This window comes from Oryctolagus cuniculus, chromosome 20 (genome assembly GCF_051225735.1).
Source record: "Oryctolagus cuniculus isolate XC-2025 breed Fujian yellow rabbit chromosome 20, ASM5122573v1, whole genome shotgun sequence".
NCBI lineage: Eukaryota > Metazoa > Chordata > Mammalia > Lagomorpha > Leporidae > Oryctolagus > Oryctolagus cuniculus.
The window spans coordinates 55,242,327-55,265,371 of record NC_142886.1 but is presented as its reverse complement, the minus strand read 5'-3'; the positions used below and the strand labels follow the sequence as shown (position 1 = coordinate 55,265,371).

The 23,045-nt window shown below is 47.3% G+C and overlaps 1 pseudogene across 1 annotated transcript in view; it reads left to right on the top strand.

The window, feature by feature from the left end:
* The window catches only part of LOC149120243 (immunoglobulin heavy variable 3-23 pseudogene), a 393,977-nt pseudogene that overhangs the window by 32,660 nt on the left and 338,272 nt on the right, over positions 1-23,045 (top strand). The gene's annotated exons all lie outside the window — the stretch shown is intronic.

Genomic DNA, 23,045 nt, shown 5'->3' with positions numbered 1-23,045 from the left:
TTCTCGGGGGCTGCACAGGTGTTCCTTCAGCTAGATGTTCCCCTTAGATGTTCCTGGTGCATGCCGTCTCTCTCCTCCTTTATAGTCCTCCTCCGCCAATCCCAACTCGGCTGCCCACACGCCGAGTATGCTGCTCTCCAATCAGGAGCAAGTCCTACAGTTTATTGGTTGAACTGGAGGCAGCTGTGCGGAAGCTGTTTACTTCTCTCCCAGCGCCATATTGTGGGAGAGCAGATGCATAGAATAAGTCTTAATTCCAGTAACTCAGTCCAGTCCGGGCTGCTCCCCACAGATCCCCCTTTCTTTTTATTTTTTGGCGTTGATACGCGCCTGTCTTCGGTGTCCCGCGGCACACACTCTGCTCTACTTGCTAGAGTTGCCACAGGTTCTTACAAGTCCTATCAATCAGGCAAACCGAATCCGGGTCCTCTCTTCGCCATGTTGTGAGGAGGTTTTTAGGCGCTGATGCGTGCCTGTGTTCGGTGACCTGCGGCTCATACTCTGGTCGAGCCGCCTGCTGGCGCTTACCGCCTTAATCAGGCAGACCGAATCCAAGCTTTCTCATTGCCGTATTGTGGGGGAGACTTATTAGTGTTGGTTCGTGCCTATCTTCGGTGACCTGCAGCTCATACTCTGGTCGAGCTGCTTGCTGGTGCTTACCGCCTTAATCAGGCAGACCGAATCCAAGCCTCCTAATTGTTGTATTGTGGGGAAGCCTTACTGATGTTAATTTGTGCCTGTCTTCGGTGACCTGCGGCGCATAAGCTGCTAGCCGCCGCAGGTGCTCATCGCCTCACTTAATCAGGCAGACCGAATCCAAGCTCTCTCATTGCCATGCTGTGGGGAGGCCTTACTTCTCTATTTCTCTATCTCCGGGCATTCCTATTTCTCCCATTCCACTTCTATCTTCCAGCATTCCTATTTCTCTCACTTTACTTCTAAACTTCTATTTCTCTTATCCCTGCAGCTTCCCGGCGCCTCGCCCTGCCGGCAGCTTCACGGCTCCGCGCGGCTTCCCGGCGCCTCGCCCCGCCGGCGGGCTCCGCCCCGAGGCTGCTTCTCAGCGCCTCGCCGGCTCTGAGCCGCTTCAGCCCGCACCTCTCTCATCTGCACGGCTCGGCTTTGTGTGCACACTCCGCGGTCTCGCACTTAACCCTTTCGCGTCTGAACCACGGCCTCGCGCCAGCCCCGCGTTCCCTATGTACTTGAGCCCCGCACGCTCTGTCTGCGCGCGGCAGCCTCCACGAGTCACACAGCATAGCTTACGTGTCTGCCACTAGCATTCAATCCAAGTTCCCCGGGCTAGCCTGGCGAATTCAACCCAGCTTACGTCTCCGCCCCACGGTTTGGCTTCCCGTCCTTTGCTCCCCTGGCTAATCAGACGGATCCCAACCAGGCTTACGTTTCAGCTTCTGGTTTCAACTTTTCACCCCCTATTCCCAGGCTAACTTGAGAATCCCAAAGTGGCTTTCGTTTCCGCCTTGGCCTGCCCCCCGCGGCTTCAATTTCCCTAACATTTTTCTCTACCCAGTATGTTTCCCCAAGCTTTCCTCCAACAATACTCCTCCCTCATTTCTCCTGGCCTCTCCCCACAGTCCGCATCCGAGTCTGTTTGTTCTAGCTTTCACTTTCGCTTTCGACCTTAGAGATTTCTCCCAGCTTCCCCCCGTAGTCCGTATCTGAGTCTATGCCTAGGCTTTCCATAGCTTCTTCCGGCACCTTTTTCGGCCAGCTTTTCCCTAGGCTGTTTGCTAGTCTCTCTCTCCGATATTTTCCCTAGGCTGTTTGCTAGTCTCTCTCTCCGATATTTTCCCAGTTCTTCCTGTTTCTTCCCTCCTAAGTTTCATATCCGTCCTAGGTTTCCTATCCGAGTCACGGCACCATTATGTCGCTCCCCCTCTTCATGGAGGAACGACACTAAATCCTGCCTAGGCTTCATATCCGAGTCACGGCACCATTATGTCGCTCCCCCTCTTCATGGAGGAACGACACTAAATCCTGCCTAGGCTTCATATCCGAGTCACGGCACCATTATGTCGCTCCCCCTCTTCGTGGAAGAATGACACAGGACCCTGCGCTGTTCTTTCGTCTGCTCGGCCCTCCCCGGGTTTGCTGCTGGTTCTTCCCGGGTTGGCTACTATCCCTTCCACCTCCGTGGAAGGGCAGTTCCCCCGGCCACATTCCCCACTTCCGCAGGGGAGCAGCACACCGCCGGCCGGCTCTTCTCGGGGGCTGCACAGGTGTTCCTTCAGCTAGATGTTCCCCTTAGATGTTCCTGGTGCATGCCGTCTCTCTCCTCCTTTATAGTCCTCCTCCGCCAATCCCAACTCGGCTGCCCACACGCCGAGTATGCTGCTCTCCAATCAGGAGCAAGTCCTACAGTTTATTGGTTGAACTGGAGGCAGCTGTGCGGAAGCTGTTTACTTCTCTCCCAGCGCCATATTGTGGGAGAGCAGATGCATAGAATAAGTCTTAATTCCAGTAACTCAGTCCAGTCCGGGCTGCTCCCCACAGAGGCCTCTTCATATTAGAAACCATTTATACTCTTTTGTCATGGATGCTTGGAGATGTGTCTCCATATAAAGCCTGTATTCTCAAAACACAGTTATATTCATGCACACTCTATCCCAGTAGGCATGGGTTTCTGGCCCATGGACTTCACCTAAGCTCAGAATCCAAGTGAACACTAGCCAGACACCTCTTCTGCCCTTATTCTTTAGGGAATATTTCCCTTTCTGTTTCCATTTTACTGGTCCTCATCCTCCCATCAATCTCCCAAGACCCAGAGCCCAGGCAATTCAGTTAAGAAGGAAATCACTGTGCCTCCAAAAATGGTTTTGGGCTTTCCGTGTTGCTGCTGACCCTACAAAAAATGTGAATGACAGTGTTATAGCAAGAGAGGAAGAGACCAACAGATGGAGGGAGAATTCCTTCCACTGGTTCACTTCGTGAATGGCTGCAAAGGCTGGGAGGGCTCAGCCTAAAGTCAGGAGCCTGGAACTTCCCCCAGTAACCCGCAGGGTTGGAAGGGGACAAACACTTGGGTCATAGTACACAGTGATCACCATTGCACTGCCTACCTCTGTGAGTTCAAGCTTGTGGACTGCATATATAACTAATGTCACATACTATATGTCCACATGTATCTGGATCATTTCTTTTAGTATGTATACTCCAGGCTGACCCACATTTCCTAATGACAGAACAATCTCCTTCTTAACACTGAATAATATTCTATGTCCAAATGTGAAAGAATCCATTCACTGTTTTATGCACACTTGTTCTTTGTAGACTGAACTATTGGGAACAAAGCTGCAACCTGAAGACAGGTCTGGGGGTGAATTGTGACACAAGGACTTCTACCCAGGGCTTGACCTCAACTCAGAGTCATGATCACTAGACACAGGAAGGGGGGGGGGACACAGGGCAGCTGATACCAGGGCACAAAACACCACCAAAGGCAGGAATGATTCTGCCCACACTACAGTGGGCTGACTCAGTTCACCACAACACACAGCATGTTCCACGAATAACTAGAACTGAGGTCTCCAGGCTTCCCAACAGAGTGATGGAAATGGAGGTGGAAATGTGAATTATAGTGAGTTGATCTGTGCCCATTTCTACCATGCACATTCCAATAGCACACAAACCCCACTACCATGTACAGTGTTCTGTGTTCAGGAACATTTTTAAATAGCTTAAACAATTTTTAAACTTTAAGGCAATGGATGAATAAGGAAACAAAACATAGTTAACCTTAAAAAATCCTCTTGCAGTCCTTCATCTGTTCAAAAGTGGGTGACAGGCATTAGGAGAAAATTGGCTAAGTCCCCACTAGGGACACCCGTGTTCCCATCAGAGAACTGAGTGAGCCCAGCCTCACGGCTTCCCACACTTTTCCTCATAATGCACCATGGGAAACTGTAGATGACGCTACAAGCAAATGAACCCCTACCACCGACGTTGGAATTACACTCACATTTTCTTGCTCCAGGGTTCAGAAAGACTAACTCCTAGATGTCATAGGCATTTGGGATGTCTGGGGCTGTCAACCCAAAGGCAGAAATCTCCCATTGTCACCTTTTCTGTCCATCTCTACATTTCTGTATCTCTGAACCCTTCTCTCTCTATCACTGTACCAAGGTCTTTCATATAGATGAAAAGGAACTAATGGTTATTTAAATAAATGAGGGACATGATATTGCTAACACTGGATATGAGGGGTACACACATATTAAAATGAAACAAAGTCATTGCCTTCAACTTTTTAAAATTATGATAACATAAAAATTCACATGATCTAAATCGTATCATAGCCATCACCCTACACACTCAGGTCACCACGTCTGCCCTGGGCACATTCCTGTCTGAGGCGTCTGACCCCATGCCTGCTATATAGTGGCAGCACATGCAGATAGGACTTCGCTCTGCCCATGAAAACCTGCCCAGCCCTCACCCTGCATCTCTGGCACAGGAGCTCCAGCCCCAGCACTCCCAGGTGTCCACTCAGTGATCGCACTCAACACAGGCGCTCACCATGGAGACTGGGCTGCGCTGGCTTCTCCTGGTCGCTGTGCTCAAAGGTAATGATGGAGAACGCGGGGCACTGAGTCTGGGAGAGGACGTGAGTGAGAGACACAGAGAGTGTGAGTGACAGCTTCCTGACCAGGACGTCTGTGTTTGCTGGTGTCCAGTGTCAGTCGGTGGAGGAGTCCGGGGGTCGCCTGGTCACGCCTGGAGGAACCCTGACACTCACCTGCACAGTCTCTGAAATCGACCTCAGTAGCAATGCAATGAGCTGGGTCCACCAGGCTCCAGGGGAGGGGCTGGAATACATCGGAGCCATTAGTACTGGTGGTAGCACATACTACGCGAGCTGGGCGAAAGGCCGATTCACCATCTCCAAAACCTCGACCACGGTGACTCTGAAAATCACCAATATGACAGCCTCGGACACGGCCACCTATTTCTGTGCCAGAGACACAGTGAGGGGCCCTCACACTGAACCCAGACACAAACCTCCCTGCAGGTGCGCGCGGCCCCACCAGGGGGCGCACTAAACGCACTAGCCCAGATTCTGGTCATGTGCAGGCGCAGAGGGAGATGAAGCCCTGGTTTCCTGTGAGAGACTTGGGGTTTCCTCTCCTGTAACAGTTTTGAGGGAAGAATTCTACTTTTTGATTCTATCTCTCCTAACTTCAATGACGGAGAGAAAGTTTGATGTAAAAGGAAGAGGTCCTAAACGAACAATTTGGTTCATGGACAGCGACTGTGCTCACCAGGATCAGAGATGTGGGAATATTGAGGACACTATTGAGTCTCTTCCAACCTGACTCAGGACAGCACCCTCAGGGCACTGAAAGCTTTGGACAGTTTCAGTTTTCCCTGTATAACCAGGGACAGCTGAGACAGGGCCGTGATCTGTTAAACAGCAACTATTCCGCTCATCCCTCTCCTGCCACAACCAGCAAGTGTGCACTGAACCAACCTTTGACTTTACATGTGGGTGATCCACACTCACTTTCTGCAGACTTTAATCCGACCTGCATTTCCCCTTTAATCCTGGAACAGTCTGTGGTCCCTGTGTGAACATCACAGCACTCAGGGATTTACTTGCAGCTCAGCTGTGTCTCAGGCTGGGCATCTGCAAGCATCTGGGAAGCCTACAGGGACTTCCTCATCATTCTAGGTCCTGGGACCCTCCTGTAGGCTCCCTGCCTGAACTCAGGAGGGAAATGCACTGGACATCAGCAGTCAAGGTCATAACAGAATTGAAAGTATTGGGTGTGCACTTCCAGTTTATCTGGTTCTGCTCCAGTGTCGCGGGACCCCCGGCACCTGCTGTGGTTCAGGGAGAGCAGAAAGTGGGACACACAGTGGCTGTGCACTCTAGGGCTGGAGTCCACATCAGGGAGAGCTGTGTCTGTGGCTCCAGCATGATGCCCAGTGTCCTGAGGCTGAATCACAGCTGCAGGAAGAGCCAGTCCCAGAGACCATTTGTCCAGGGTCCCTGCTCTTCACTCCATGTCTATGCTGACTGGGGTCATCAATCCATTTGTCGTCTTTCATCTATTTAGAGAGGGAGACATCCAGGCTGCATATCAGAGTTCTGGACAGAGCACTTTTACACTATTTCTATACTTGGAAGTGAAAATGCATTCTGAAGGCAGTAGATGATGGATCAGTTAGGAGTCCCCATGAAAAACGTGCGAACGCTATTGCAGTTCCCTGCTCCTGGGTTCCACCTGCCAGTCCTTGAATGAACTGGCATTTATTTATCATCTGCATAAAACATTGGCAAACACAACACCAGTATTCAGAGAACTTAATCTGCAGTTGGCCATTTTGTCATTTCCTTTTCATAAATGTTTGATAAATAATAACTGAACATAGACGTGATAAATGATATGTGTTCAAAAATGACTGTATCAAATTGATGGAATTATGAAGTCATTCTTATTGACATGCTCATCACAAAATCCACATGTTCCCATGGTCGAATGTCAGTTTCCTGTGTTGGAATTCTGTAGACACAATATTCTCTTAACCTCTGTCACCATGCTGTACAGTAGATCCCTCAGTGTGTGGATCCTGTGGGACTGAAACTCTGACCTTGCTCCACCGTCTCCTCTGTTACCCCCACACTCAGACTTTGGTCTTCACAATTGTATTATGTCTCCGTGAGTTCATCCTTTTATCCCATGTAACTAGCATCACATATTATCTGTCTTCTTGGACTAGATGGTATACTGTACATTTACTGACACATTATCCTTAGGCATTATTCTCAGCATTATCCAAGTTATCCAAGACATCAGAATTTCTTCCTCTTTACTGCCTTATAAACTTCATGTTAAAATATAACTCTGTCCATTTGTCCATTATCCATCCTTCCTCAAGGCTAATTTCACTGGATTATATGTGTGACCTCTTGAGAATGACGCTGCTTTAATTGAACATGGGACTGCAGAGCTGTTTGCCATAGTGACTGTGGATCCCGTGGTCTCCTCCCTGGGATTTCATATTCCTTCTACCCAGACATGGTGTTGGAGGATCCTGTGATAATTCTATTTCTCAGCTTCTGATGTTTTCCATGAAAGCTTTCCTAATTTACCTGACTCCAGCCTTTACCAGGTTATCTTCTCTCTCTTCCTGCACAACATGTGTCAGCTCTGGTATGTCTGGTGATACTCAGTCTAACAAAGGAATGGGGTATCTCATTGTTTCTCCAACATGCACATGCATGATGATCCCATATAAAGCATTTTTATACGTTTGCCTTTACATATTTTATTTTAAAAATTACAGATATACTTTTACCTCTTTAAAACCTGTATTTGTGTATTTGTCCAAAAAGAAAAAGCAACAGAGACTGACAGACAGTGGTCTACTGAATCCTGGGTAACTTCCCAGATGCCATAAAAGAGGAGTTGGGTCAGACAATAGCCAGGTGCATGGAATTCAGTCCAAGTCTCACACATGGGATTAACTCAGATTCTCGCACTGCCCCTCAGAGTGCACATTGGCAGGAATCTGAAACTGGACCCAAACTAGGACCTAAACATAAGCATCCATACAGGAGCAGGAATCCCATGTGATACCTTCAAGACTGCTCCTGTCACCACCTTGTCAGTCACTGCATTTGAATAATTGATTTCTTCCCTTGGGATTCAGTTGCTTGAGTTCATTCAACATTAGGAAATAGGCTCCTATTCATATGTACAGTTATCTTTCATTTCTTTTAAATATCTATTTATTTTATTTGAAAGGCAGTGTTATGGCAAGAGAGGAAGAGACCAACAGAGGGAGAGAGAAGCTTCCATCCACTGGTTTCCTTCCTGAATGGCTGCAAAGGCTGGGCAAGGGCAAGACTGTAGCCAGGAGCCTGGAACTTCCTCCAGTTTCCCACGAGGCTTGAAGGGGACACACACTTGAGTCATCGTTGACAGAGTTCCCTGGTCCATGAGCAGGGAGCTGGATTTGAAATGCAGCAAGCAGGGTCTGAAGCCATGCTGCTGAGTGATGCTGCATAGGGATGGCAGCTTAACCTGCGGGGCCACAACATGGGCTCCCACGGGTGTGATCTGAAAATACTTTCTCCCCATCTGCGGGCGACTCCTGGTTCTTCAATCACTCTCTTTATTCTGCAGAAGCTCTGAGGTTGGATCCATATTCTTTTGCCTATTTTTGCTTGGTTGCCTTTACTTTGGAGATTTTCAAAATATCATTGCCCAAACCAATGTCAGCTTGATTTTGTCCAGTGTTTTCTTCTAGAACTGTACTGTCTCGGCTCTTGCTTTTAAGGCATTCCTCAAGTTCACTCTGTTTCTGTATGTGGTATGAGATGACATCATAATTGAATTATTTCAGGTGCATTCAAGTTTCCCCAACCCCAGGTAGTGACAGGAAACCCATCCCCATCCTGTGATTTTGTCACCATGCATTCTCAGAACTCACATTCTCAGAACGTGTTCCTTTATTTCTAGGTTCTGTTCTGTCCCAGGGCTCTGGGTGTCTATGTTATCCCAGCACCAGGCTTGATTTCAGCTCAGCGATGATGAAGCCTCCTGCTTTGCCATCACAAACCTTGATTGTCTTCATGTGAATTCTAGAATTTTCTTCCTTTTCCTGGAAAAAAATGTCAGGCTATTTCACAGGAAATGCATTGAATCTGTGAATCACATTGTAGCTTGGCTATTTTAACAAGCTCATTCCCTCAAATCCATGACTACGTCATTCCAGTTTACAGGGAATCATCAAATTCCTTTTCACTTTTTAAATTATTATGTATTGCAGAAGTATGAGTGAAGACCCCTATCTTACACCTTACACAAAACTCCACTCAACATGGATTAAAGATCTAAATCTATGACCCTACACCATCCAGTTATTAGAGAACATTTGTGAAACCCTGCAAGACACTGGCACAGGTAAAGAGTTCTTGGAAAAGACCTGAGACATAGGCAGTCAAAGCCAAAATTAATAAATGGGATTGTATCAAATCGGGAAGTCTCTGTGTGGCAAAAAACACTCAGGCAAGTGAAGAGGCATCTGACAGCATGTGCGAAATTATTTGCAAGCTATGCAACGGATATGGATTAATAACCAGAATTTACAAAGAGATGAAGAAATTCCAAAAACAAAACAAACAACCCAGTTAAGAGATGGGCCAAGACTCAGACATTTTTCAAAAGAGGAAGTCCAAATTACCAACAGACATAGAAAAAATGTTCAGGATCACTAGCGGTCAGGGAAATGCAAATCAAAACCACAAGGAGGTTTCACTTCACCCCAGCTAGAATGGCTTCATACGGAAATCAAGAAACATGAATTGCTGGTGAGGATGTGGGGGAAAAAGTACCCTAATCCACTGTTGGTGGGAATGCAAACTGGTAAAGCCACTATGGAAGACACTATGGAGATATCTCAAAAATCTGAATATAGTCCTACCTTTTATGACCCAGGAATCCCACTCCTGGGAACTTACCCAAGGGAAATGAATTCACTACACACAAGACATACCTGTACCTCCACGTTATAGAAATTGTGGGATATGTGTGCTATCGAATACTACACAGTGGTAAAAAAAATGAAATCCAGTCATTTGCAACAGAATAGATGATTCTAGAAAAGATCATAGTTAGTGAAATAAGCCAGTCCCTAAGGGACAAATACCACATGTTCTTCCTGATAGGTGAGACCTAATAGAGCACCCAAAAGGAAATCTAGGGAAGTGATGGCTTGAGCTGCCCTTGTCTTGACTGTCGAGGAACAGTTTTTTGTTTATTTGGTTTTTTGTTTATTTTCCTTCTTACTATTTGTTGAACTCTACTTAACATAGAGTTAATCATATGTATATAAAGTCAATTGAAAAGAGATCTCAGTGAAAAAATAAGAATAGGAATAAGAGAGGGAGGAAGGAAGTTTGTAACTGTAAAGCTGTATAGTTCTGCATACTTTGCTACAGACATACTTCTGAGGGTACAGTTTTAACACTTGTCACGGGGCTCCAAGTCCCATTAAGCTTAGTGGTAAAAATGCCATTGTAATTGTTAAAGTGATCATATTGAGTGTTAAGGTGAATATATAGGTAGGATTAAGTTTTAAAGTGATCATAGAAATAGGGTCAAGTGCCTGGTAATAATAAGAGATAGAATTAAAAAGGAGAGAATGTTCCAACATGGGAAGCAGTCCACACAGCAGACTCAAAGAATGACAATCGCTTTAAGTAACACTCTGACCTCAGATGCAGCACCTAAGTCTTCCTGGTCTGACTGAAAAGCCCATGAGAACATTTCAGCCAAGACACTGTGGCAAAAATATTCTACATGAAGGTTCTCTGTGAGTGAGACCCGTGGGGAAAGAAGTGGCCATCAAAGAAGGAAGTACTTTTCTCTCAAGGGAGGAGAGAACTTCCACTTTGCTTATGGCCTTGTCTAAATACTGAAAGAGATTGTAGATTCAAAGGCTTTCATAGCCTAAGCAGCTCATGTCAAGAGCCTCGGGTGGTCACTGATGTCATACGTAAGAGTGTTAATTGTTAAATTAACAACAGGGGCACTGTGCACTAACTCCCCATGCACGACCTCTGTCCTCAATGAGTTGTATTATGAGAGTTAACTGTAAAACCAGTTCTCAGTGTGTGTGTGTGTGTGTGTGTGTGTGTATTGTTGAAATCTTCACTTAGTATAGAGTTGGCTTCTGTTTACAAACTAATTGAAAATGAATCTTAATGGAGCATGGGACTGGCAAGGGAAGAGAGAAGAGGAAGAGGGGTGGGAATGTAGGTGGGAGGGTGGGTATGGTGGGAGAAAATGTATTCCAAAAGTTGTACTTATGAAATTTGTATTCCTTAAAAATTTTTCAAATATTAAAAAGTAAAAAACAATAATATTGTTATGTGGACATCATTCACCCGAATCCTAAATTGCCTCCAAGGTTTTTGAAGTTTTTTTGATGCTACAAATGTAATTTTTTAGAAAAGATTCTTTTATTTATTGAAAGTCAGAGTTACAGAGAGAGAGAAGAGACCCAGAGGAAGAGTTCTTCCACCTGCTGGTTCACTCCCCAGACGACAGTGACACCAGGAGCCAGGAGTTTCTTCAGGGTCTCCCACTTGGACACAGAGGCCCAAGCACTACGACCATGCTTTTCTGCTTTCCCAGGTGCATCAGCAAGAGACAGAATGAAAGACGAACACACAGCACTATGGGATGCAGGCAACACAGGTGGAGGATTCACCTGTTACACCACAGTGACGTTTTCTGCATTTTTTGCACTTTTGTTCTCAATGTATAATGTACCACTGATTTTCACAAATGGCATGAGGTAGTGGAGAATATTTTTATCCATCATTTCCTGCACGTGCTGTCAGCCCTGTGTTGGCAGTTTGTTTCTGATAGCACTTTCCCCCAGTCACACATGCACTGTGCAGACTCATCCCCTTGCCCAGATGCAGTGGGAGGTGAATCGCTGGTTCCTTCAGAAAATCGGTGTTTGTGGTCCTGTAACCGTTTCCTACGTACCGATCTGGATGGATGATTCTGTCCCTAACACCGATCACTGAGCAGAAGTTTTGGTATCATGGGAAGACGTCACATGAAGAAAATGGAGTCATTTCTGGAGGAATGAATGACATCTCTGGGGTTCCCAGCATCTGAGAACTGAGGGAGCTCTGGGCACCCGGGGAGGCTTTTCCAGCCCGAGTCATGGAAGAGCTCTCCGTGGAATTCTCTGATGACGTCATCTGGGACCCCGCTGAGAGCCCAGGGGCAGTGTAGAGCCGGTCAGGGGCTATGGATGCTGCAGTGTTTCACATCCGTGACCTCCCCTCCTGCACAGCTGGGCCCCTGAGGGGTGAGCTGACCCCGTGGTCCTGTTCCCTGGGGCTCCCGTGTCCATTCTCTACAGCTGTGCCCTCGTCTCCCTTCACTTCCTCACCCTGAACTCACAGGTGAGGTCCACGTGCTCCAAACCCCAGGTCAGGGATTAACCTGCAGCTCAGGGGTGGCTCAGGCTGTGGCTCCTAGAAATCCTGCTTGCTCTTCCTCACTCACGTCTCCTGGGATCCCCGGACCTGCTCTCATTTGCAATCAGAGGTGGACGTTGGTAGTGCAAGGGGTCAGACTCATGGAAAACACTGGGTGTGGAGAGGTCTTGTTCCCACACTCTGCTGGCCTTGTCTCCATCTCAGGGAGACCAGCAGGTGGGACAGCCCAGTGAAGTAAGCACTAGAGTCCAGGTGGTTCTGGACTGTGTCCCTGTGAGCCCACCAATGATCCAACCCTGGAGCTGCATCCCTGCTGCATGAAGGGCCTGCTCCAGAGACTGTGTGTCCACAGACCCCGACTCCTTCCTCCAGGGACTGCCCGCACCTGTTCTCAGCCGTGCTCCTCCTTCTGTGGAAGCAAAATTGTTCTTGCTTTCTCTCAACTCTATCATCACCAGGAATGAACAAATTGTCTGCTCCTCACCAGGATAGCTGCATCAACCCCATGTGTTTACTAAATGTCTCCTGCAAAAATGCAATTGTTCACTCGTGTAGGATTCTTACAGAATCTGAAGCAATTCTCTCAGCTGATATAGAAATGACTATTTCTGAGTTTCTACATCTAAATTCAGAGACACGTGTGACTCTATGTTTCAGGTGGTAACAGAGGAGTGGCTGAGTGTTGTTCTTTGACTCTTTTATTCTGCCTGTTAGTACCATCATGCAGTACCCCAGAGAGGAGGTGTATGGAGCAAAAAGGTTTATTGAGCTCACAGCTGTAGAGGCTGGAAGTCCAGGACCATACAGTGAGAATATTGTGTTATCAGGCATCATAACACTGTGAACACGGATGGGAGGGAACCCATCCCCACACAGGACGTCAGACGAGACCAGGGTTGACTCTAGCAGCCCTGTGCTCTGTGACTCTAGCAGCCCTGTGCTCTGTGCTGTAGCTATGAAACCTATGAAAACCTGCCCAGCCTTCACCCTGCAGCTCTGGCACAGGAGCTCCAGCCCCAGGACTCCCAGGTGTCCACTCAGTGAGCGCACTCAACACCGACGCTCACCATGGAGACTGAGCTGCGCTGGCTTCTCCTGGTCGCTGTGCTCAAAGGTAATGATGGAGAACGCAGGGTACTGAGTCTGGGAGAGGACGTGAGTGAGAGACACAGAGAGCGTGAGTGACAGCTTCCTGACCATGTCGTCTGTGTTTGCATGTGTCCAGTGTCAGGAGCAACTTGACGAGTCCGGGGGAGGCCTGGTCAAGCCTGGGGGATCCCTGAAACTCTCCTGCAAAGCCTCTGTATTCACCATCAGTAGCTACAGCATGCAATGGGTCTGCCAGGCTCCAGGGAAGGGGCTGAAGTGGATCGCATACATTAACACTGGTAGTGGTAGCGCATACTACGCGAGCTGGGTGAATGGCCGATTCACCATCTCCAGCAACACCAGGTGTCTCTGCAACTGAATAGTCGACAGCCCCGGACACGACCACGTATTTCTGCGCAGTAGACACAGAGAGGGGCCCTCAGGCTGAGCCCAGACACAAACCTCCCTCAGGGGAGTGCGGCTCCACCAGGGGGAGCACAAGATGCACTGAGTCCAGTTCTGGTCCTGCTCAGATGCAGAGGGAAATGAAGCCCTGTTTTATTTAGGGAATTGGGGTTTCCTCTCCGGCAACAGGTTTTTTTTTTTTTTTTGACAGGTAGAGTGGATAGTGAGAGACATAGAGAGACAGAGAGAAAGGTCTTCCTTTTGCCGTTGGTTCACCCTCAAATGGCCACCGCAGCCGGCGCACTACAGCCGGCACATCGCACTGATCCGAAGCCAGGAGCCAGGTGCTTCTCCTGGCCTCCCATGGGGTGCAGGGCCCAAATACATGGGCCATCCTCCACTGCACTCCCAGGCCATAGCAGAGGGCTGGCCTGGAAGAGGGGCAACCGGGACAGAATCCAGCACCCTGACTGGGACTAGAACCCAGTGTGCTGGCACCGCAAGGCGGAGGATTAGACTACTGAACCGCAGCACCGGCTCCTGCAACAGTTTTCAGCGAGTAATTCTACTTCATGATTGTGTCCCTTCCACTGACGTCACTGATATAGAAAAGTTTGATGTGACAGGAAGAAGTCCTATATGGACACATTCAGGTTAGTGAACTATGACACTGGTCACCAGGATGAGAGATACGGCACTATCTGGGGAGAGCCCATGAGTGTTTTCCTGTCTGACTCAGGACAGCGTTCTCAGGGCACTGCTGACTTTAGGATAATTTTATTTTTCCCTTCAACCTAGAGAGAGCCAAGGCAGAGTCTTGATTTGTTACCTCAATTATATAAGTCGTCCTACTCCTCCTGTCAGAGTAGCCTGTGTGCTAAACTGAACCAACCATCTTACTCTAAACTCTGGGTGTTCTGCATTCACTTTCTACAGACTTTATACCCAATCTCCATTTCCCTTTAATCCTGGAACAGTCTGTGGTCCCTGTGTGTACGTCACAGCACTCAGGAATGCCCTTGCAGCTCAACTGTGTTTCAGGCTGAGCTTCTGCAGGCACCTGGGAAGCCTACAGGGACTTCCTCATTCTCTAGGTCCTGGGACCCTCCTGTGGGCTCCCTGCCTGAACTCAAGAGAGAAATGTGCTGGACATCAAAGGTCAAGGTCATGACTGAATGGAAAGTGTTGGGTGTGCACTTCCAGCTGATCTGGTTCTGCTCCAGTGTCGTGGAACCCCTGCACCTGCTGTGGTTGAGGGAGAGCAGAAAGTGGGACACACAGTGGCTGTGCACTCTGGGGCTGGACTCCACATCACGGGAGCTGTGTCTGTGCCTCCAGCATGATGCCCAGTGTCCTGAGGTTAGAATCACAGTTGCAGGAAGAGCCAGTCCCAGAGACCATTTGTCAAGAGTCCCTGCTCTTCATTCCCTGTCTATGCTCACTTGCATCATCAATGCATTTGGAATCTTTATTCAGTATTATATAGGGAAACACCCAACCTGCATACAGAGTGCTAGATGGAGCCCATTTACACATTTCCCATACTTGTACTGACAATGCACCCTGGAAGACAGTAGATGATGGATCTGTTATGAGGCCCCATCACCAAGGTGGGAACACTGATGCAGTTTCATGCCCCTGGGTTCCAGCTGCCAAGCCTTGAGTACACTACCTTCATTTATCATCTCAATAAAACATTGGCAAACACAACACCAGTATTCAGAGATCTGAATCTTCGTGATTGGCCATTGTACATCCTTTTATCCCATGTAGGTAGCATCACATATTATGTGTCTTCCTGGCCTGGATGGTTAGCAGAGTGTACTTTTACTGACATATTATCCTAGGCACATTATTCTCCAGGATCATCCAAGTTGTCCAAAATTACAGAATTTCTTACTCTGTACTTCTTTTAAACTTCCTTTTAAAATGTAACTTTGTCCATTTCTTCATTTTCCATTCTTTCTTCCATGAGATGTCACTGGATCATATGTGTGAACTCTTTTGAATGGCGGTGCTTTAAACAAACAGGAACTGCAGAGGTGTTTGCCACAGTGACTGCAGATCCCATGGACACCTCCCTGGGATTTCATATTCATTGTACCATCCAATGGTGTTTGAAGATCATGTAATAATTCTATTTCTAGTTTTTGATGCTTTTCCATAATGGTTTTACTAATTAACGTGACACAGACTTGTACCAGGGTTATCATCACTCTCTACCTCCATAAAACATGTCAGCTCTGGTATGTCTGATAATAGCCATTCTAACAGGAGCGATGCGATGTCTCATTGTGCTTCTAACATGGACATACATGATGGTCCCAAATTGATAGCATTTTATATCTCTGTCTATATATCTCTTATATAATTTATAGAAATGATATAAATTTTAAATTTAACATTTTATTTGAGAACTTGTTGTATGTATTTGTCCGAACCACTAAGAGACTGAGACTGACAGTGATCTTCTAATTCTGGTCACTTCACAGATGGCTAAAAAGCTCCAGCTGGGTCAGGCGACAGCCAGGTGCTTGGAATTCTGTCCAGGTGTCACCTATGGCATCCCAGAGGGGCTTAGGCAGGAATCTGAAACCGGAACCAAGATAGGACACAGCACTAAGCATCCTGATACCGGAGGCAGGAATCCCTCAGGCTCACTCCAGTGCTGCTCCTGTCACCACCTTATCATCACTGCATGTACACAATTGATTTCTTCCCTTGGGATTCAGTTGTCTGTGTTCATTCAACATTAGCAAACAGGCTCCTAATCATATGTATAATTAATCTTCAATGTATTTTACGTATCTATTTATTTTATTTTAAAGACAGTGTTATAGCAACAGAGGAAGAGACCAACAGATGGAGGGAGAATTCCTTCTATTTGTTCACTTCCTGAATGGCTGCCAAAGGCTGGGATGGCTGAACCTAAAGTCAGGAGCCAGGAACTTCCTCCAGCTTCCCACAGGGTTGGAAGGGGACAAACCCTTGGGTCATGGTAGACAGTGATCACCATTGCACTTCCTACCTCTGTGAGTTCAAGCTTGTGGATGGCATATACAACTAATGTCACTTACTATGTGTCCACATGTACTTGCATTATTTCTTTTAGTTTGTAAACTCCAGGCTGACCCCTGTTTCATAATGACAGAATGACCTCCTTTTTAATACTGAATAATATTCCATGTCCAAATGGGAAAGAATCCATTTACTGTTTTATGCACACTTGCTTTGTTTGAGACTGAAGTATTGTGAACAAAGCTGCAACCTGACACAGGACTGGGGGTAAATTGTGACACAGTGACTTCTACCCAGTGCTTGACCTCAACTCAGAGTCATGATTACTAGACACAGGGAAGAGGGGGGAACAGGGGACGGCTGATACCAGGACACAAAGCACCACTCACAGGAAGGAATAATTCTGCCCACACCATAGTGGGCTGACTCAGTTCACCACAACACACGACAGGTTCCACAAATAACTAGAACTGAGGTCTCCAGGCTGCCCAACTCAGAGAGATTGAAAGGAGGTGGAAATGTGCATGACACTGAGTTCATCTGTGCCCATTTCTACCATGCACAATCCAATAGCACACAAACCCCACTACCATGTACAGTGTTCTGTGTTCAGGAACAGTTTTAAACAGTTTAAACAGTTTTTAAACTTTAAGGCAATGGATGAATAAGGAAACAAAACATAGTTAACCTTAAAAAATGCACTTGCAGTCCTTCATTTGTTCAAAAGTGGGCGACAGGCATTAGGAGAAAATTGGCTAAGTCCCCACTAGGGACACCCGTGTTCCCATCAGAGAACTGACTGAGCCCAGCCTCACGGCTTCCCACACTTTTCCTCATAATGCATCATGGGAAACTGTAGATGACGCTATAAGCAAAGGAGCCCCTACCAACGATGTTGGAATTACAGACACAGTTCCTTGCTTCAGGGTTCAGAAAAACTAACTCCTAGGGGTCATAGGCATTTGGGATGTCTGGGGCAGTCAACCCAAAGGCAGAAATCTCCCATTGTCACCTTTTCTGTCCATCTCTACATTTCTGTATCTCTCACCCCTTCTCTCTCTATCACTGTACCAAGGTCTTTCATACAGATGAAAAGGAACTAATGGTTACTTAAATGAATGAGGGACATGATATTGCTAACACTGGATATGAGGGGTACACACATATTAAAATGAAAAAGGTACATTGCCTTCAACTTTTTGAAATTATGATAACATAAAAATTCACATGATCTGAATCCTATCATAGCCATCACCCTGCACACTCAGGTCACCACGTCTGCCCTGGGCACATTCCTGTCTGAGGCGTCTGACCCCATGCCTGCTATATAGGGGCAGCACATGCAGATAGGACTCCCTCTGCCCATGAAAACCTGCCCAGCCCTCACCCTGCAGCTCTGGCACAGGAGCTCCAGCCCCAGGACTCCCAGGTGTCCACTCAGTGATCGCACTCAACACAGACGCTCACCATGGAGACTGGGCTGCGCTGGCTTCTCCTGGTCGCTGTGCTCAAAGGTAATGATGGGGAACGCGAGGCACTGAGTCTGGGAGAGGACATGAGTGAGAGACACAGAGAGTGTGAGTGACAGTGTCCTGACCATGTCGTCTGTGTTTGCAGGTGTCCAGTGTTAGGAGCAGCTGGAGGAGTCCGGGGGTCGCCTGGTCACGCCTGGAGGATCCCTGACACTCACCTGCACAGTCTCTGGATTCTCCCTCAGTAGCTACAACATGGGGTGGGTCCGCCAGGCTCCAGGGAAGGGGCTGGAATACATCGGATGGATTAGTAGTGGTGGTAGCACATACTACTCGAGCTGGGTGAATGGTCGATTCACCATCTCCAAAACCTCGACCACGATGGATCTGAAAATGACCAGTCTGACAGCCTCGGACGCGGCCACCTATTTCTGTGCCAGAGACACAGTGAGGGGCCCTCACACTGAACCCAGACACAAAGCTCCTGCAGGCGCGCTCGGCTCCACCAGGGGGCGCACAAGACGCACTGAGTCCAGATTCTGGTCATGCACAGGCACAGAGGGAGATGAAGCCCTGGTTTCCTATCAGGGATTTGGGTTTCCTCTCCTACAGTTTTGAGGGAAGACTTCTACTTCATGATTCTGTCCCTTACACTGACGCCACTGACGTAGAGAAGCTTGATGTGACAGGAAGAAGTCTTAAATGGACACATTCAGGTTCGTGAACGTTGACAGTGGTCACCAGGATCAGAGATACAGGACTACTGGGGACCTCGTGAGTGTTGTCCAGTCTGACTCAGGACAGCGTTCTCAGGGCACTGCCGACTTTAGGACAATTTTAGTTTTCCCTTCAAACCCAGACAGACCCGAGCCAGAGACTTGATTTGCTATCTCAATTTTATAAGTTGTCCCTACCTCCTGTCAAAGCAGCCTCTGAGCTGAACTGAATCAACCGTCTTATTCTAAACTGTGGGTGTTCTGCATTCACTTTCTACAGACTTTATACCCAATCTCCATTTTCCCTTTAATCCTGGAACAGTCTGTGGTCCCTGTGTGGATGTCACAGCACTCAGGAATGCACTTGCAGCTCAGCTGTGTCTCAGGCTGGGCTTCTGCAGGCACCTGGGAAGCCTACAGGGACTTCTTCATCCTCTAGGTCCTGGAACCCTCCGGGGGGCTCCCTGCCTGATCTCAGGAGGGAAATGCACTGGACATTAGCAGTCAAGGTCATAACTGAATGGAAAGTGTTGGGTGTGCCCTTCCAGCTGATCTGGTTCTGCTCCAGTGTCGTGGGACCCCTGCACCTACTGTGGTTCAGGGAGAGCAGAAAGTGGGACACACAGTGGCTGTGCACTCTGGGGCTGGAGTCCACATCACGGGGAGCTGTGTCTGTGGCTCCAGCATGATGATCAGTGTCCTAAGGCTGAATCACAGCTGCAGGAAGAGCCAGTCCCAGAGACCATGGGTCCAGAATCTCTGCTCTTCACTCCATGTCTATGCTGACTGGGGTCATCAATCCATTTGGAGTCTTCCATAAGTATTAGAGAGGGAGACACCCAGGCTGCATATCAGAGTGATGGACAGAGCCCATTTACACATTTCCCATACTTGTACTGACAATGCACCCTGGAAGACAGTAGATGATGGATCTGTTATGAGGCCCCATCACCAAGGTGGGAACACTGATGCAGTTCCATGCTCCTGGGTTCCAGCTGCCAAGCCTTGAGTACACTACCTTCATTTATCATCTCCATAAAACATGGCCAACACAACACCAGTATTCAGAGAGCTGAATCTTCATGATTGGCTATTGTTCATCCTTTTATCCCACATAGGTAGCATCACATATCATTTGTCTCCCTGGCCTGGATGGTTAGCAGAGTGTACTTTTACTGACATATTATCCTAGGCACATTTTTCGCCAGGAACATTAAAGTTTTCCAAAATTAAAGAATTTCTTACTCTGTACTGCATATAAACTTCCTTTTAAAATGTAACTTTGTCCATTTCTTCATTTTCCATTCTTTCTTCCATGAGATGTCACTGGATCATATGTGTGAACTCTTTTGAATTATGGTGCCTTAAATGAACAAGCAATTACAGAGGTGTTTGCCACAGTGACTGCAGATCACATATACACCTCCCTGGGATTTCATATTCATTGTCCATGCAATGGTGCTTGAACATCATGTAATAATTCTATTTCTCAGTTTTTGATGCTTTTCCATAACGGTTTTACTAATTAAAGTGACACAGACTTGTACCAGGGTTATCATCTCTCTCTACCTATAAAACATGTCAGCTCTGGTATGTCTGGTAATAGCCATTCTAACAGGAGCGATGGGATGTCTCATTGTGCTTCTAACATGGACATACATGATGGTCCCAAATTGATAGCATTTTATATGTCTGTCTATATATCTTCTTTTAATAATATAGATGTAACATAAATTTTAAAATTCATCATTTTATTGGCAGCTCACTAGGCTAATCCTCCACCTGCGGCACCTGCACCCTGGGTTCTAGTTCAGGTCGGGCGCTGGATTCTGTCCCAGTTGCTCCTCTTCCAGGCCAGCTCTCTGCTGTGTCCCGGGAGTGCAGTGGAGGATTCCCAAGTGCTTGGGCCCTGCATCCGCTTGGGAGACCAGGAGAAGCACCTGGCTCCTGGCTTCGGATCAGCTCTGTGCGCCGGCTACAACGGCCATGGGAGGGTGAACCAATGGTAAAGGAAGACATTGCTCTCTGTCTCTCTCTCGGTCACTGTCCACTCTGCCTGTCAAAAAAATTTATCATTTTATTATTTAAAAATTTGTCTGTATGTATTTGTCAAAACCACGAAGAGACGGAGACTGACAGTGATCTTCTAACTCCTGGGTCATTTCCCCAATGGCTACAAAAGATTCATATGGTCAGGCAACAGCCAGGTGCTTGGAATTCTGTCCAGGGTTCCCACGAGGGACTGCTTGGAACCTCACCTACGGCCTCCCAGGGTGTGCTTAGGCAGGAATCTGAAACAGGAACAACCTAGGACACAGCACTAATCATCCTGATACGGGAGGCAGGAATCCCTCAGGCTCACTCCAGTGCTGCTCCTGTCACCACCTTATCATCACTGCATTTAAACAATTTATTTCTTCCCTTGGGATTCAGTTGCTTGAGATCATTCAACATTAGGAAAAAGGCTCCTAATCATATGTATAATTAATCGGCAATATATTTTAAGTATCGATTTTATTTTAAAGTCAGTGTTATAGCAAGAGATGACAAGACCAACACATGGAGAGAGAAGATTCCGTCCACTGGTTCACTTCCTGAATGGCTGCTAAGACTGAGGATGGCTCAGCCAAAAACCAGGAGCCTGGAATTTCCTCCAGCTTCCGAAGGGGCTGGAAGGGGACAAACACTTGGGTCATGGTAGACAGTGATCACCATTGCACTTCCTACCTGTGTGAGTTCAAGCTTGTGGACTGCATGTATAACTAATGTCACATACTGTGTGTCCACATGTACCTGGATCATTTCTTTTAGTATGTATGCTCCAGGCAGACCCACATTTCCTAATGACAGAACAATCTCATTCTTAATATTGAATAATATTCCATATCCAAATGGGAAAGGATCAATTCACTGTTTTATGCACACTTGCTTTTTTGTAGACTGAACTGCTGTGAACAAAGCTGCATAGCTGAACCCAGGACTGTGGGTGAATTGTGACTCAGTGACTTCTATCCAGTGCTTGAGCTGAACTCAGAGTCATGGTTACAGAACAGGGAAGAGGGGGAACACAGGGCAGCTGATACCAGGGCACAAAGCACCACTCACAGGAAGGAATAATTCTGCCCACACCACAGTGTGCTGACTCAGTTCACCACAACCCATGACAGGTTCCACAAATAACTAGAACTGAGGTCTCCAGGCCTCCCAACAGAGTGATGGAAAAGGAGGTGGAAATGTGCATGACACTGAGTTGATCTGTGCCCATTTCTACCATGCACATTCCAGTAGCACATAAACCCCACTACCATGTACAGTGTTCTCTGTTCAGGAACAGTTTTAAACTAAGGCAATGGAGGAATAAGGAAACAAAACATAGTTAACCTTAAAAATGCACTTGCAGTCTCATCTGTTTTAAAGTGGGCGACAGGCATTAGGACAAAATTGGATAAGTCCCCACTAGGGACACCCGTGTTCCCTTCACAGAACTGACTGAGCCCAGCCTTACGGCTTCCCACATTTTTTCCTGATAATGCATAATCAGAAAATATAGATGACGCTACAAGCAAAGGAGCCCCTACCACCGACGTTGGAATTACAGACACAGTTTCTTGCTTCAGTGTTCAGAAAGACTAACTCCTAGGGGTCATAGGCATTTGGGATGTCTGGGGCTGTCAACCCAAAGGCAGAAATCTCCCATTGTCACCTTTTCTGTCCATCTCTACATTTCTGTATCTCTCACCCCTTCTCACTCTATCACTGTACCAATGTCTATCATACAGATGATAAGGAACTAATGGTTATTTAAATAAATGAATGACATGACACTGCTAACACTAGATATTAAGGGTACACTCATATTAGAATGAAACAAGGTCATTGCCTTCAACTTTTTAAAATTATGATAACATAAAAATTCACATGATCTAAATCGTATCATAGCCATCAGCATACACACACAGGTACCACGTCTGCCCTGGGCCCTGTTCTGTCTGAGGCGTCTGACCCCATGCCTGCTATATAGGGGCAGCACATGCAGATAGGACTCCCTCTGCCCATGAAAACCTGCCCAGCCCTCACCCTGCAGCTCTGGCACAGGAGCTCCAGCCCCAGGACTCCCAGGTGTCCACTCAGTGATCGCACTCAACACAGACGCTCACCATGGAGACTGGGCTGCGCTGGCTTCTCCTGGTCGCTGTGCTCAAAGGTAATGATGGAGAACGTGGGGCACTGAGTCTGGGAGAGGACGTGAGTGAGAGACACAGAGAGTGTGAGTGACAGCTTCCTGACCATGTCGTCTGTGTTTGCAGGTGTCCAGTGTCAGGAGCAGCTGAAGGAGTCCGGGGGTCGCCTGGTCAC